This window comes from Drosophila subpulchrella, unplaced genomic scaffold (assembly GCF_014743375.2).
Source record: "Drosophila subpulchrella strain 33 F10 #4 breed RU33 unplaced genomic scaffold, RU_Dsub_v1.1 Primary Assembly Seq45, whole genome shotgun sequence".
NCBI lineage: Eukaryota > Metazoa > Arthropoda > Insecta > Diptera > Drosophilidae > Drosophila > Drosophila subpulchrella.
In genome coordinates this window covers 639,258-652,283 of record NW_023665660.1, presented here as the reverse complement: position 1 = coordinate 652,283, position 13,026 = coordinate 639,258, and the positions used below count along the sequence as shown (strand labels likewise).

Here is a 13,026-nt window from a genome sequence, read left to right as displayed (position 1 = left end):
CTGAGAAGAAGTTCACAAAATCCTGTAAAGACAGCAAAAAGTCAGAAAAGGGCAGATAGGAGATGAGGATCGATAGCTTACAACATTAGGCGGTCACGGTCCTTGTGGAAAATGTTGCTGGATGTAACGGACATGCCGTCTGGCCAAAGATGATGATAAGCTACTTCCAAAGAAAATAAACAAAAATGGATTAGGAATAAAAAGGAATAAAAACAATAAATAAAACATTCGTCAGAGAAAAACAAAAACTTTAATAAAAGGAAAAGGGAAGAAAAGATATGTTGGGCGAATAAAAAGGCAGTCATTTAATGAGAAAATTAGAAAATCCTTTAATTTTTTTGGGTGAACTTCCGTTTAGCTCTAACGCCAGATTTGTTAAAACTTTCAATATCCACGTTATTTGGGGTCCTGATTACGGCAAAAATAGTCAAAGTTGGCGCAAATAACGGGATCATGGAAAATAACGGTAAAAACTGTTTTTCGTAAACATCTTCGAATGTATTAACTTAATCAAAAAGTTTGCTAAGGAGGAATGAAAGCTATTAAAGAAATGAGGTATTTACGTTTTACATTTTTTCTGTAAAACTAATAGTTTTCGTTAAAAACGCTAAATAATTTTACATTTTCACAAGGTTTGAAAGTAAAAAACCGTTGATGCACACTTGCGTCATTTTGCCCGATATATTGCACAAAAGCTTGTTGTATATCGGCGTGTCGATATTGATATCGATGTCACTCGATGTTTTAGTGATAGTACGACCAAAACACGAGAACGGCATTACAAATTTTAAGAACAAGAAACTAAAATAATAAAGTCTAAATGAAAAGTAAAAGTAAAATAGAAATGTTGGAAGGAGCATTTCAGTTGTCGTAGTTAAAAATAAGGTAAGAAAACAAAATAAAATTCTAAATTTAAAACGGAAATAAAATGTATTAACCAAAAAACATTTCTAATGTTTTTTGTTAAAAATTTTGGCGGTGTTCGTGCAGAAGCGGTGGGGAATTTAAAAATTTTTAATGGAAGAAAAACCCCAAAAACGGTTAAAGGAGGTCAGTGCAGATGAAAAAGGACGCCTAATCCAAGCTGTTGCCCATTATTGTGGGACTTGACCGGCAGGAAGCAATACCATAACAGGGGCAAATTGAACTGCTGGAGGATGCCGAGTGGACTTCGATCTCCACATGGACATCCTCCCGGGCGTGTCCTCGTAAATAAAGTAAGACCTGGCCAAAAGAATTTGGTTACGTTGTACTAATATAAGTATCTTTTTAGCAGAACCACCAGTAATACGATATCCGACAACCTCTTCATTAGGACTCCGGACTCCACCACCATCAGCTACTTGGCCAGCTTAAGCGGAGCTTGAGGTCCCGCTGGATTCTGTAGGAAGGAGGAAAATAGGGCGCCCACTAAAGAATAGTTGGAGAAGCCATAGCCAGGATGCTGGGCGTCTTCCTGCAGTATCAGCGGATCAACCCCGTTCCCGATCCGGCTCCCATTCCCTCAAGGTACAATACGCCCATTGGGAGCAGGACTGCGGTGGCGCGGGATAGATGGCGAAGCATTCGTGGGACATTAAGGAAGCTTTAAACTACTAATTTACATAAATAAAAACATTCGTTGAACATTCCTTTTATTCTTTGTAGTGTGACCGAAGTTTTCAAAGTTCACCCGCCATGCATGTAGCATGGTCTTACTGTCAGGCAGCTGGGCTTGTTGTCAAACGGAAAACAAATCAATTGGAATTTCAATTTCAATTTAAAAAAAAAAATCTGCTGCTGCACAAAGAAATTAAAATTAAAACAAGGAAGAACGCTATAGTCGAGTACCTCGACTATCAGATACCCGTTACTCAGCTAAAGGGACCAAAGGGAAATGGAAATATGCAAGCAGCAAAGCGAGATTTAAATGCGCCACCTACCGGCGGAAGACAGATTTAAGCATTGTGGGCGTTAGGGTAGGCGTGGCAAATTTTTTTTGGATCAATCGATAGGCATTGACGAGACCAATACATTTCAGTTAAAATTTTTAATCTAGCATAAAAATTGTGGGCGCCACAGGCTTGGGCGGCTTGTGGGCGTTAGAGTGGGCGTGGCATATTCGCATAACAAACTTGCGCTGCGTACAAGGCTACGGAATCTAAATCTGAAATCCCAATACTCTATCTTTGATAGTTTCCGAGATATCCGCGTTCATATTTACGATTTTTTGAAGTTTGTGGGCGGTTTGTGGGCGTTAAAGTGGGCGTGGCAAACTTTTTTTTGGGCCAATCGATAGGTATTGATGAGAACAATACATTTCAGTTTAAATTTTTACTCTAGCATCAAAACTGTAGAAGCCACAGTTTTGGGCGGTTTGTGGGCGTTAGAGTGGGCGTGGCACTCTACTGAAACAAACTTGCGCTGCGTAAGAAGCTCAGGAATCGGCTCGCTAAATCTCAATAGCCTAGCTCTCATAGTTTCCAAGATCTCAGCGTTCATCCGGACAGACGGACAGACGGACAGACGGACATGGCTAGATCGACTCGGCTAGTGATCCTGATCAAGAATATATATACTTTATGGGGTCGGAAACGCTTCCTTCTGCCTGTTACATACTTTCCGACGAATCTAGTATACCCTTTTACTCTACGAGTAACGGGTATAATAAATACAATTTTCATCGAATGTTTTTATTTATGTAAACTAGAAGTTTAAGGCTTCCTTCTCGTCCCTCGGATGCTTCGCCATCTTTCCCGCGCCATCTGTAGTCCAGCTCCGAGCTGGCCAATAATGGCTGGTGATGGCTTCTCCAGCTGTCCCTTCGCGGGCGACCTTATTTCCTCCTCCCTATAGAAGCCGGCGCATCCTCTACCTTCGCTCCATCACCAGCTGCCAAGTAGCTGGTGAGGGAGGAGTCCTCAATGGAGAGCTCGTCGGAGATCGAGCGATGTCCCATGTTCCTTCAACTATTCTGCGGATTTACCCCGTTGTGGTTTTGTTTCCTGTCGTTCAAGTCCCACAATAATGGGCAACAGCTTGGATTAGGCGTCTTTTTTCATCTGCACTGACCTCCTTTAGTCGTTTTGGGTGTTTTTCATCCATTTTTTATTTATAAATTCCCCACCCCCTCTGCACGAACACCGCCAAAGATTAAATTTCTTATTCTTTGGGCCGCGGCTAACGGCGTTCATCGAAAATTCACTCCCGAAATCTGGTATTTTTTCTGGTATTTACTTAGCTTATCTGAGTACCGCGCTGAAAAACAGACCCGACGAAAAGCTTTAGCCGCCTGTTTGCCTCTCGCTCACTCCTATGGCTAGCTCGCGGTTTCCGTCGATGTGAGTACTAGGCTTAACGCACAAATGTTCACATAGAGAATCGCTGAAGTGAACGGCTTATCGGCATAAGCCGATTACAAAAGAAATGAAAAGCAACATAAAACTAAATGCAATTACAACGCTGGCACCTGGGATGTTTTAAGCGCCAAATAAGTTCTTCATTTATATTAGCAAGTTGATTAAGGATGTGATTATTGTTTAGGCAGGCCTTATAAAAATTGAATAGGGACTATTGTGGGCCAATAGTGACGCCACGAGAATTTCTACAAGTTAGAACCGATTGGACCCTTATTAGCAGAGCTCGAAAATAACATTTGTGCAAAGAGTTAGGCAAGAACCGTTTACCTTACCGTAACCGAGTAGTAATACTATATTAATATAAGTGGAGAGAGTACTATAATGGGGTAGGGTGACGAATAACAGGCAGTCTGCAGTATCAGGGGAGTTGCAAGACGATGGGGGGTGTGTTCCGCGGCCATCGACAGCAGGTGTGCAGTCCTTGCTATTATGAACCAACATCAAGTATGAAATAAATAAAATAATTACTGTTTGCCGACAAATTCAACTATCGCGATTACGCTTATCCTTGAGAGATCCGATAGCAAACCGGAGCCCGATGGTTGGATCCAATATACAAAAACAAGTCGAGACATAACAGGGTGTCGCCCAACAATTATAGAAGACAGAAAACTGAAGCGAAAAGAAAGAGGCAGAATGCTATAGTCGAGTGCCTCGACTATCAGATACCCGTTAGTCAGCTAAAGGGAGATGGAGACAAGTAAGTCGGGACCAAAAAGAAATGAAGATATGCAAGCAGCAAAGCGAGATTGTAATGCGCCACCTACCCGTGATCTCAATATATGGTTATGTGGGCGGTAGCCAGATTTATGCGTTATGGGCGTTAGAGTGGGCGTGGGAAAGTGGATCAATCGATAGGTATTGACGAGACCAATACATTTCAGTTAAAATTGTTTCTCTACAATGAAAATTTTGGGCGCCACCGGTTTGATCGGTTTGTGGGCGGGTCAATCCTTTTTTAAGATCAATCGATAAGTATTGACAAGACTAATACATTTCAGTTAAAATTTTGATTCTAGCTTGAAAATTGTGGGCGCCACAGGTTTGGGCGGTTTGTGGGCGTTAGAGTGGGCGTGTCATATTCGCATAATAAACTTGCGCTGCGTACAAGGCTACGGAATATAAATCTGAGATCCCAATTCTCTATCTTTGATAGTTTCCCAGATATCCGCGTTCATATTAACGATTTTTTCAAGTGTTTGGGCGGTTTGTTGGCGCTAAAGTGGGCGTGGCAAACTTGTTTTGGGTCAATCGATAGGTATTGATGAAAACAATACATTTCAGTTAAAATTTTTATTCTAGCATCAAAACTGTATGAGCCACTGTTTTGGGCGGCTTCTGGACGCTAGAGTGGGCGTGGCACCCTGCTGAAGCAAACTTGTGTAGCGCAAGGAATCTGCATGCTTAATCCCACTTTTATAGTTTCCGAGATCTCAGCGTTCATACGGACAGACGGACATGGCTAGATCGACTCGGCTAGTGATCCTGATCAGGAATATATATACTTTATTGGGTCGGAAACACTTCCTTCTGTCTGTTACATACTTTCCGACAAATCTAGTATAACCTTTTACTCTACGAGTAACGGGTATAATAAATGGAATGTTCAAGAAATGTTTTATTTATTTAAATTAGTAGTATACAGCTTTTTTTCTCATTTCACGGATGCTTCGCCATCTTTCCCGCGCCATCTGCAGTCCAGCTCCGAGTCCCAATAGGCATATTGGACCTTGAGTAAGTGGGAGCCGGATTGAGAACGGGGTTGTTCCGCCTGATGCTGCATAAAGTCGCCCAGCATCCTGGTAATGGCTGGTGATGGCTCCTTCAGCTGTCCCTTAGCGGGAGACCTTATTTCCTCCTCCCCTTAGAAGCCAGCGCGTCCTCCATCTCCGCTTTAGCTGCCAAGTAGCTGGTGGAGGTAGAGTCTAGTGGTTCCTCAGTGGAGAGCTCGTCGAAGATCGGGCAAGGTCCCACTCGGCATGTTACTTCCCACTGGGATTCTCTAGTGGATCTCCTCCAGCACTTCAACTATTCTGCGGATTTGCCCTGTCGTGGTATTGCTTTCTGTCCGTGAAATCCCACAATAATGGGCAACAGCTCGGATTAGGCTTCCTTTTTCATCTGCACTGACCTCCTGTAGGCGTTTTTGAGGCTTTCCTTACTCTTTTGCACGAACACCTCCAAAAATTAAATTTCTTATTCTTATTCTTTGGGCCGCGGCTTATGCCGTTCATCGAAACTCACTCGCTAAATCTGGTATTTTTTCGGTATTACCTTAGCTCATCTGAGTACCGAGGTGAAAAACAGACCCGACGAAAAGCGTTTGCCTCTCGCTCACTCCTATGATTAGCTCGCGGTTTTCGTCGATGTGAATACTAGGCTTAATACATTTCAGTTAACATTTTGTCTTGCATGAAAATTTGGGGTGGAACAGTTTTGGGCGGTTTGTGGGCGTCAGAGTGGGCGTGGCATGTTTGCTTAACAAACGTTCGCTGCGTACAAAGCTAAGGAGTTTAAATCTAAAATCCTAATTCACTATCTGTTATAGTTTCCGAGATATCAGCTTTCAAAATTACGATGTTTGTAGGTCGATCGATAGCTATTCGCAAGAACTATACATTTCAGTAGAATCTTTTTTCAGCACTAAAACTGTAGGATCTACAGTTTTGGGCGGTTTGTAAGCATCAGAGCATTAGAGTGGGCGTGGCATGGTCGCGTAACAAACTTGCGCTGCGAACGAAAATTAGGAACATAAATCTGAAATCTCAACCCTATTGCTCTTATAGTTTCCGGGAGCACAGCGTTCACACGGGCAGATCGACTTTGCTAGTGATGCTGATCAAGAATATGTATGTTTAATGGGGTCGTCTACCTGTTACATACTTTTCCCCGATTACAATATACCCTTTTACTTTTCGAGTAACGGGTTTAGGTATAAGGAAGTTTGTATTAATCCTGTGTGACATACATAATCTGCTTGTTGGTGGAACGTTGATAAACTTGTTCGTTGAATTGCGAAATTTCAGGGAAATTTCTCATACAAGTACATTAATGCATTATGTAGTGTATGCTTTATCGAAATAAAAAATGCTTTACAATTTACATATGTAAATATGTGTGTAAAGCTTACATACTTTGCTATGTATTTGTACATACCCTTCAGTTCCAAAAAAAAAGTTTCACTTGTGAATCACCTTGGGAATCACCTGGGACATGTCCTCGTGCACAAGTGAAGAACAAGTGACGCTCCATATAGAAAATTGTATGGGATGTCCGCATTTTCACAAGTGAAAATTCAAATGAAAATTTTTCGAAGTCCTACGGAATTTCACTTGTTCCTTATACTTATTTTTCGTATGGCCTGTCACGTGCCGGTGACTCGTCCCAAGTGAATCACTTGGGAAAATCAGAATTTTTCCTTGAGTTTTCACTTGTGAAATCACTTGCAAGGGACACGTCCCAAGTGAATCACTTGTGAAAATCAGAATTTTTCCTTGAGTTTTTAATTAAAAAAATATAGAATTTAAAATACATACATATTTAATTTCATTTTAATTCATTTTAATTATATGGTATTATTTACATTTTCAAAAATTGTACAATTATTGTTTCCGTTTTTTTGCTTCGTAAGCTTATTTTAAACGTTAGTCATCGCCGTTCTTAAACCTTTGTCCGGGTCGTCTGAATCCTTGGCCAACGCTCCTGAAAAAACATATATTTAAAAAATGCGTTTTATTTGTTTATTTGTATATTTACCTTTTATAGCTGTGTTTAACCCTTTGCAGGATTTTTATTGGCACAAAACATTTCGTCATCCACTTTCGGCTAACGGAACCCATTGAATACCTTCAAAATATACGTACTTTAAACTAAGAGCACAACATCTTAAACTTAACGTAGCACTTACCTGACTTTATTATATTAACTTAAAGAGACGACTAAAGTAATACTGCTGCGCACAATTGACATGGATGCTTCCCTTTCAATCACTCAAACAGAATGCACCAAGTCTTCTTACCCCTTTACTTGATTTCTTTTGTTTTCTCTTCGCTGTTGGCGCGTGCCACTGCACTTATACCCTTTCTAAGGCGAAATATATCCGACTATATAATTTGTACTTCTTAAGTAAAAAATACAATAAGAATTTTTTAAAAATGTTAATACTAATACTACTAATGTTTTAAATATTGAAATCAATTTTAACGGACTAATTTTCTATAATTACACTAAAAAAATATATTGTAATAAAAATGTATAATAAGTAAACATAACATTATAAGTAAATTCAATTTACTTAATTTTACTATAATCAAATAATTTACCTTTATAAAACACTATTAGTTTTTTTTTCGATATACAAAAATGCTCCTAGGGCATTCACATGTCGCTGCTCCAAGAAAATTTTTCCGCCGAAATATTAGTCGCTAGCCGAACATAACGGAGAGGCGCAAAAAAAATAACGGACCAGCCGAAATTTGTCTCTGCGAGCGCGGAGTGCAGGCAGATTATAAGACAAGAAAGAGAGGGAAATATCCGAATATCTGCCTCTCTTTGTTGCACGATCGTTTTCGTGGGCAGTCTTCTACGCTGCGCCGACTGCTCCGCTGATGTCAACAGCGGCACAGCGTTTTAGGCACAAAAAAAAACAAAAAAAGCTTTTTGCCTTGAGCCATGTCACCGCGTCCCTACTGCAGAACTGAAGGGTATGTATTTATTCATACATAGTAAATAGTAACTTTGTACGTGTATCAAAGTTGTTAGTTGTTATTACTAAAGATATTTCCAAACAATATTGCACCACTATTATCATCGCCATACTCATCAAATTCAAGTCCATCATTAGCGTTTGGCGGAACAAACGCACTGTTAAATGCATCTTCCAGTTTGTTGCAATTGGAGTCGAGTGGGAGCGACGTTATCGATAGGTTAGGTCGATAGGGCGATAGCTGCAGCAGCGGGATGAGTCTGGCGGGCGATCTGGCCATTTGAAGATTAATCCCGGTTCGCTCTGGGATTACTTCAAATGGCCCATGTATCCAATGACCCAATGCTGAGAGAGGCCATGTAATATGGCGGGGGGCGATGATCAGCAGATATCGTGATAGTCGCGGCCATACTGTCCAGCCAGGTAGTTGCACCTAGCACCGTGGTACTACAATTTTTTCTTCGTGCTTACAATTATAAATAGTGAGTGAAGTTAAAGTATAGTAGTTCAGTGTGTAATATTTATTATTTATGAAGGCAACCGGGGTCCCAATACAAAGGGCCCCGGAAGATTTATTTGGAGTTTTACCGACATCGCATACTTCGCCATACCTGCGAGTCCGACTTGGATGCCCAGCAAACGGTGTCCGTTCGACCCGTATCAGCGACCAGCAAGAGGAGCCTTCACAGTCGACGACGACGTCAACATTTCCCGGTGAGTCCGTTCCGGCATACCGCGTCATCCTCCTCTCGGGAACTTCCAGCGGTCGCATTGCGGCGCTGAGAAGGATCGCCATTTTGTCTGGCAGCCGAATCTCGGACTGCCATTGCATAACTCACCGGAGAGCGCCTTTGTCCTGTGTGGAGATCCGGATCACTGCTGGCCTCCGGCGAAAGGTCTTCCGCCCGGGCTATCATTGCCTCCAGGCCCGGCCCAATAGTGGCTGAAATTCAGGAAAATTTAAATAAATGTGTACCTTTATTATATATATATTGATATTTACTTAACTGTTTGTGAATTTATCCGGAGTTAGTCCCGAGAGCCTTATTTGTCCTCGTTGTTTGCCTAAAATTAAAAAGGTCGCGAGCATTAGTTTTATATGGTATAGCTTACAGTGCAGTTACGTACCTTTTCGGCCTGTCCCTTCTTTTCCCTTGGAGCTCCTCAGGATTAGGTGACCATACACATACGCATCGCGTATGTTCCTTTGAGGGCCGCGTTTCCATGCGAGCTCTACCAATACATGACTGGTAGAGCATAGTTTCCGTTACGCGTGTACCCTTTTCCAGCAAAACAAAATCCTCTGCTTTGACCGCGTAAATGTTGAAGACGGCGGCCAGGTTTCGGTCTTAAAGGCTGAGGAAGGATAGATCTGTTAAGAGGAGCATGTATATAAACGATTGTACTTACGATATTTATTAAACCTTTGTAATATACACAATGTGTGAGTAAACTTTCCCAGTGGGGGAGATGGAACCGTCGTAGTCGCGAGGAGGGGGCTCCTGCCGACAGAGAATGGGTGGTGCCCTGCAGCATCTCGAGGGCACCCATGGTTGGGTGGGAGCGCTTGGCTAGGTCACCGATAGCCACCAAATGTAATCCATTTTTCCGTCATTATTTGTAGTTTTGTTGGTTTGTTTACGTTTTTGTCATTAGTGATGACCGATAGTTTAGTAATGTGAGACCGTGAAGTTATCGATATTTATGTTGCGAACTGTGGCATTAGGGGTACTCTGCCCTGAGAAAAGACTGAGCTAGCGGCACTGCCACCGAAAAACGCAGTTCGTAACATATTGGCGCCCAATTTAAACAAAATAAATTGTCGAGGCGACGACGTCTCGCCCATTTATGACCCTGACGCCCCCGCCATCACGACCTATGTCTTGCAACATAGATTGCAATTGCTAGGGAGTGGTGACGGGGAAGTCAGCCGTGTAGGGAAGTTTGAAGTAGAACGGGAGGCGGGTCGGTGCACATTGCCGATGATTTGCTCCTGGTCACAGGTTTACCAGTGAATCGGTGATGGCATCTTGGACCAAACCAAGATTTGCATCACGGGATGCACTGAAGAAAATCTGTGATAATTTCTGTGATTGAGTAGTTTTAGAGCTTGTATTTTGTTATTTATTTATTTGAAATGTTTTTTTTGTTAGGATGTTGGGTTCCTGGGTTTTTCTCCCCGTCCTGGATTTCTAATTTTATGTCGGTTGTAAACTTCATTGCGTAATCGTGACCCGTAGTGACCCTACGCGCTGCACGGTTACCTCGATTTAAAATAGAAAAAGAGGGCGGGAAAGAAAAGCCAACAGGAGCCAAACCAGCCGATGTCCTTAACTGGCGGCTATCACCACGGGTGATAGCTAGTCCAGTTGACGAACGGCTAGGCGGTGACGGGAAAATAGGAGTTTCGAGAAAGCGCAAGAAAGTTAGGTCGGAAGCCCACCGGCGAGGGTCAGTTCCATCTCCCCAAGTCAAGAGTAGTCCCTAGCAATCACTGTATTCGGCCATCACATGTTCCTCAACGGTTCCAGCTACAAACTAGCCAGACGACTCAGGTCTCTGGTCGACCATGAAATGGCCGGAATGCAGACCAAGGACAAGCTTCGGGTTATCCACGCCAAGGTGCAGAAGCAACTGGAGGGTGCATACCAGACGAGCCGGCAGCGCTACGATAAGCGAGCCCGTACGCTGCTCGCCAAGCCAGGACAAGAAGTCTTCCGCCGCATCTTCGTGCTTAGTGATTTCAGCAAATCTTTCAACGCCAAGTTTGCTCGCAAGTTCCTTAAAGCCAGGGTGGTCAAATCCGTCGGCAGCAATGCATACTTGCTGGAGGACCTCCAAGGCCGCAGTCTGGGAGTATATCATGCCAAAGACATCCGGTTGTGACCTGAAAGAAGGACAAAACAAAGTATACGAGCATCACGATCACATCTGCAATACTTCCCGTAATGCTTGGGCCCCGCGTTAGGCGCCGATCGAACTGCAGGATGGTATCAGTGCCGTGTTGGATCCCATCGTATCTCCAAAGCTACCAATTATTTCATCGTTCTGCTGAAACTCCGGAGAGCGCCCCTCGAAATCTTTGGTTGATGTTGCAATTGGAGTCGAGTGGGAGCGACGTTATCGATAGGTTAGGTCGATAGGGCGATAGCTGCAGCAGCGGGATGAGTCTGGCGGGCGATCTGGCCATTTGAAGAATTATCCCGGTTCGCTCTGGGATTACTTCAAATGGCCCATGTATCCAATGACCCAATGCTGAGAAAGGCCATGTAATATGGCGGGGGGCGATGATCAGCAGATATCTTGCTAGTCGCGGCCATACTGTCCAGCCAGGTAGTTGCACCTAGCACCGTGGTACTATAATTTTTTCTTCGTGCTTACAATTATAAATAGTGAGTGAAGTTAAAGTATAGTAGTTCAGTGTGTAATATTTATTTATGAAGGCAACCGGGGTCCCAACACAAAGGTTTTATATGGTATAGCTTACAGTGCAGTTACGTACCTTTTCGGCCTGTCCCTTCTTTTCCCTTGGAGCTCCTCAGGATTAGGTGACCATACACATACGCATCGCGTATGTTCCTTTGAGGGCCGCGTTTCCATGCGAGCTCTACCAATACATGACTGGTAGAGCATAGTTTCCGTTACGCGTGTACCCTTTTCCAGCAAAACAAAATCCTCTGCTTTGACCGCGTAAATGTTGAAGACGGCGGCCAGGTTTCGGTCTTAAAGGCTGAGGAAGGATAGATCTGTTAAGAGGAGCATGTATATAAACGATTGTACTTACGATATTTATTAAACCTTTGTAATATACACAATGTGTGAGTAAACTTTCCCAGTGGGGGAGATGGAACCGTCGTAGTCGCGAGGAGGGGGCTCCTGCCGACAGAGAATGGGTGGTGCCCTGCAGCATCTCGAGGGCACCCATGGTTGGGTGGGAGCGCTTGGCTAGGTCACCGATAGCCACCAAATGTAATCCATTTTTCCGTCATTATTTGTAGTTTTGTTGGTTTGTTTACGTTTTTGTCATTAGTGATGACCGATAGTTTAGTAATGTGAGACCGTGAAGTTATCGATATTTATGTTGCGAACTGTGGCATTAGGGGTACTCTGCCCTGAGAAAAGACTGAGCTAGCGGCACTGCCACCGAAAAACGCAGTTCGTAACATATTGGCGCCCAATTTAAACAAAATAAATTGTCGAGGCGACGACGTCTCGCCCATTTATGACCCTGACGCCCCCGCCATCACGACCTATGTCTTGCAACATAGATTGCAATTGCTAGGGAGTGGTGACGGGGAAGTCAGCCGTGTAGGGAAGTTTGAAGTAGAACGGGAGGCGGGTCGGTGCACATTGCCGATGATTTGCTCCTGGTCACAGGTTTACCAGTGAATCGGTGATGGCATCTTGGACCAAACCAAGATTTGCATCACGGGATGCACTGAAGAAAATCTGTGATAATTTCTGTGATTGAGTAGTTTTAGAGCTTGTATTTTGTTATTTATTTATTTGAAATGTTTTTTTTGTTAGGATGTTGGGTTCCTGGGTTTTTCTCCCCGTCCTGGATTTCTAATTTTATGTCGGTTGTAAACTTCATTGCGTAATCGTGACCCGTAGTGACCCTACGCGCTGCACGGTTACCTCGATTTAAAATAGAAAAAGAGGGCGGGAAAGAAAAGCCAACAGGAGCCAAACCAGCCGATGTCCTTAACTGGCGGCTATCACCACGGGTGATAGCTAGTCCAGTTGACGAACGGCTAGGCGGTGACGGGAAAATAGGAGTTTCGAGAAAGCGCAAGAAAGTTAGGTCGGAAGCCCACCGGCGAGGGTCAGTTCCATCTCCCCAAGTCAAGAGTAGTAGGAAGAAAAAAAAAAATACGAAAAAATAGGAGATTTTGAAAGGTGTTGGAAAGTGAGGAAGATTTG

The 13,026-nt window shown here is 43.2% G+C and overlaps 2 long non-coding RNA genes across 4 annotated transcripts; one reads left to right on the top strand and one right to left on the bottom strand.

Annotated features, from left to right (window-relative positions):
- The first annotated feature begins 747 nt into the window (after positions 1–747).
- On the top strand, positions 748–1,581 carry LOC119562416. Of its 2 annotated transcripts, none has more exons than XR_005221837.1 (3): positions 748–885; positions 991–1,217; positions 1,277–1,581. It is a non-coding gene; the product is annotated as an uncharacterized LOC119562416 (long non-coding RNA). The 2 variants fall into 2 exon arrangements; XR_005221836.1 differs by having other exon boundaries at positions 1,274–1,581.
- Positions 1,582–8,595: 7,014 nt separating this feature from the next.
- LOC119562415 lies at positions 8,596–9,777 on the bottom strand. Of its 2 annotated transcripts, none has more exons than XR_005221835.1 (4): positions 9,514–9,777; positions 9,232–9,459; positions 9,112–9,168; positions 8,596–9,046 (listed from the first exon to the last, which is right to left on the bottom strand). It is a non-coding gene; the product is annotated as an uncharacterized LOC119562415 (long non-coding RNA). The 2 variants fall into 2 exon arrangements; XR_005221834.1 differs by having other exon boundaries at positions 9,107–9,168; positions 9,514–9,776.
- Positions 9,778–13,026: the final 3,249 nt, after the last annotated feature.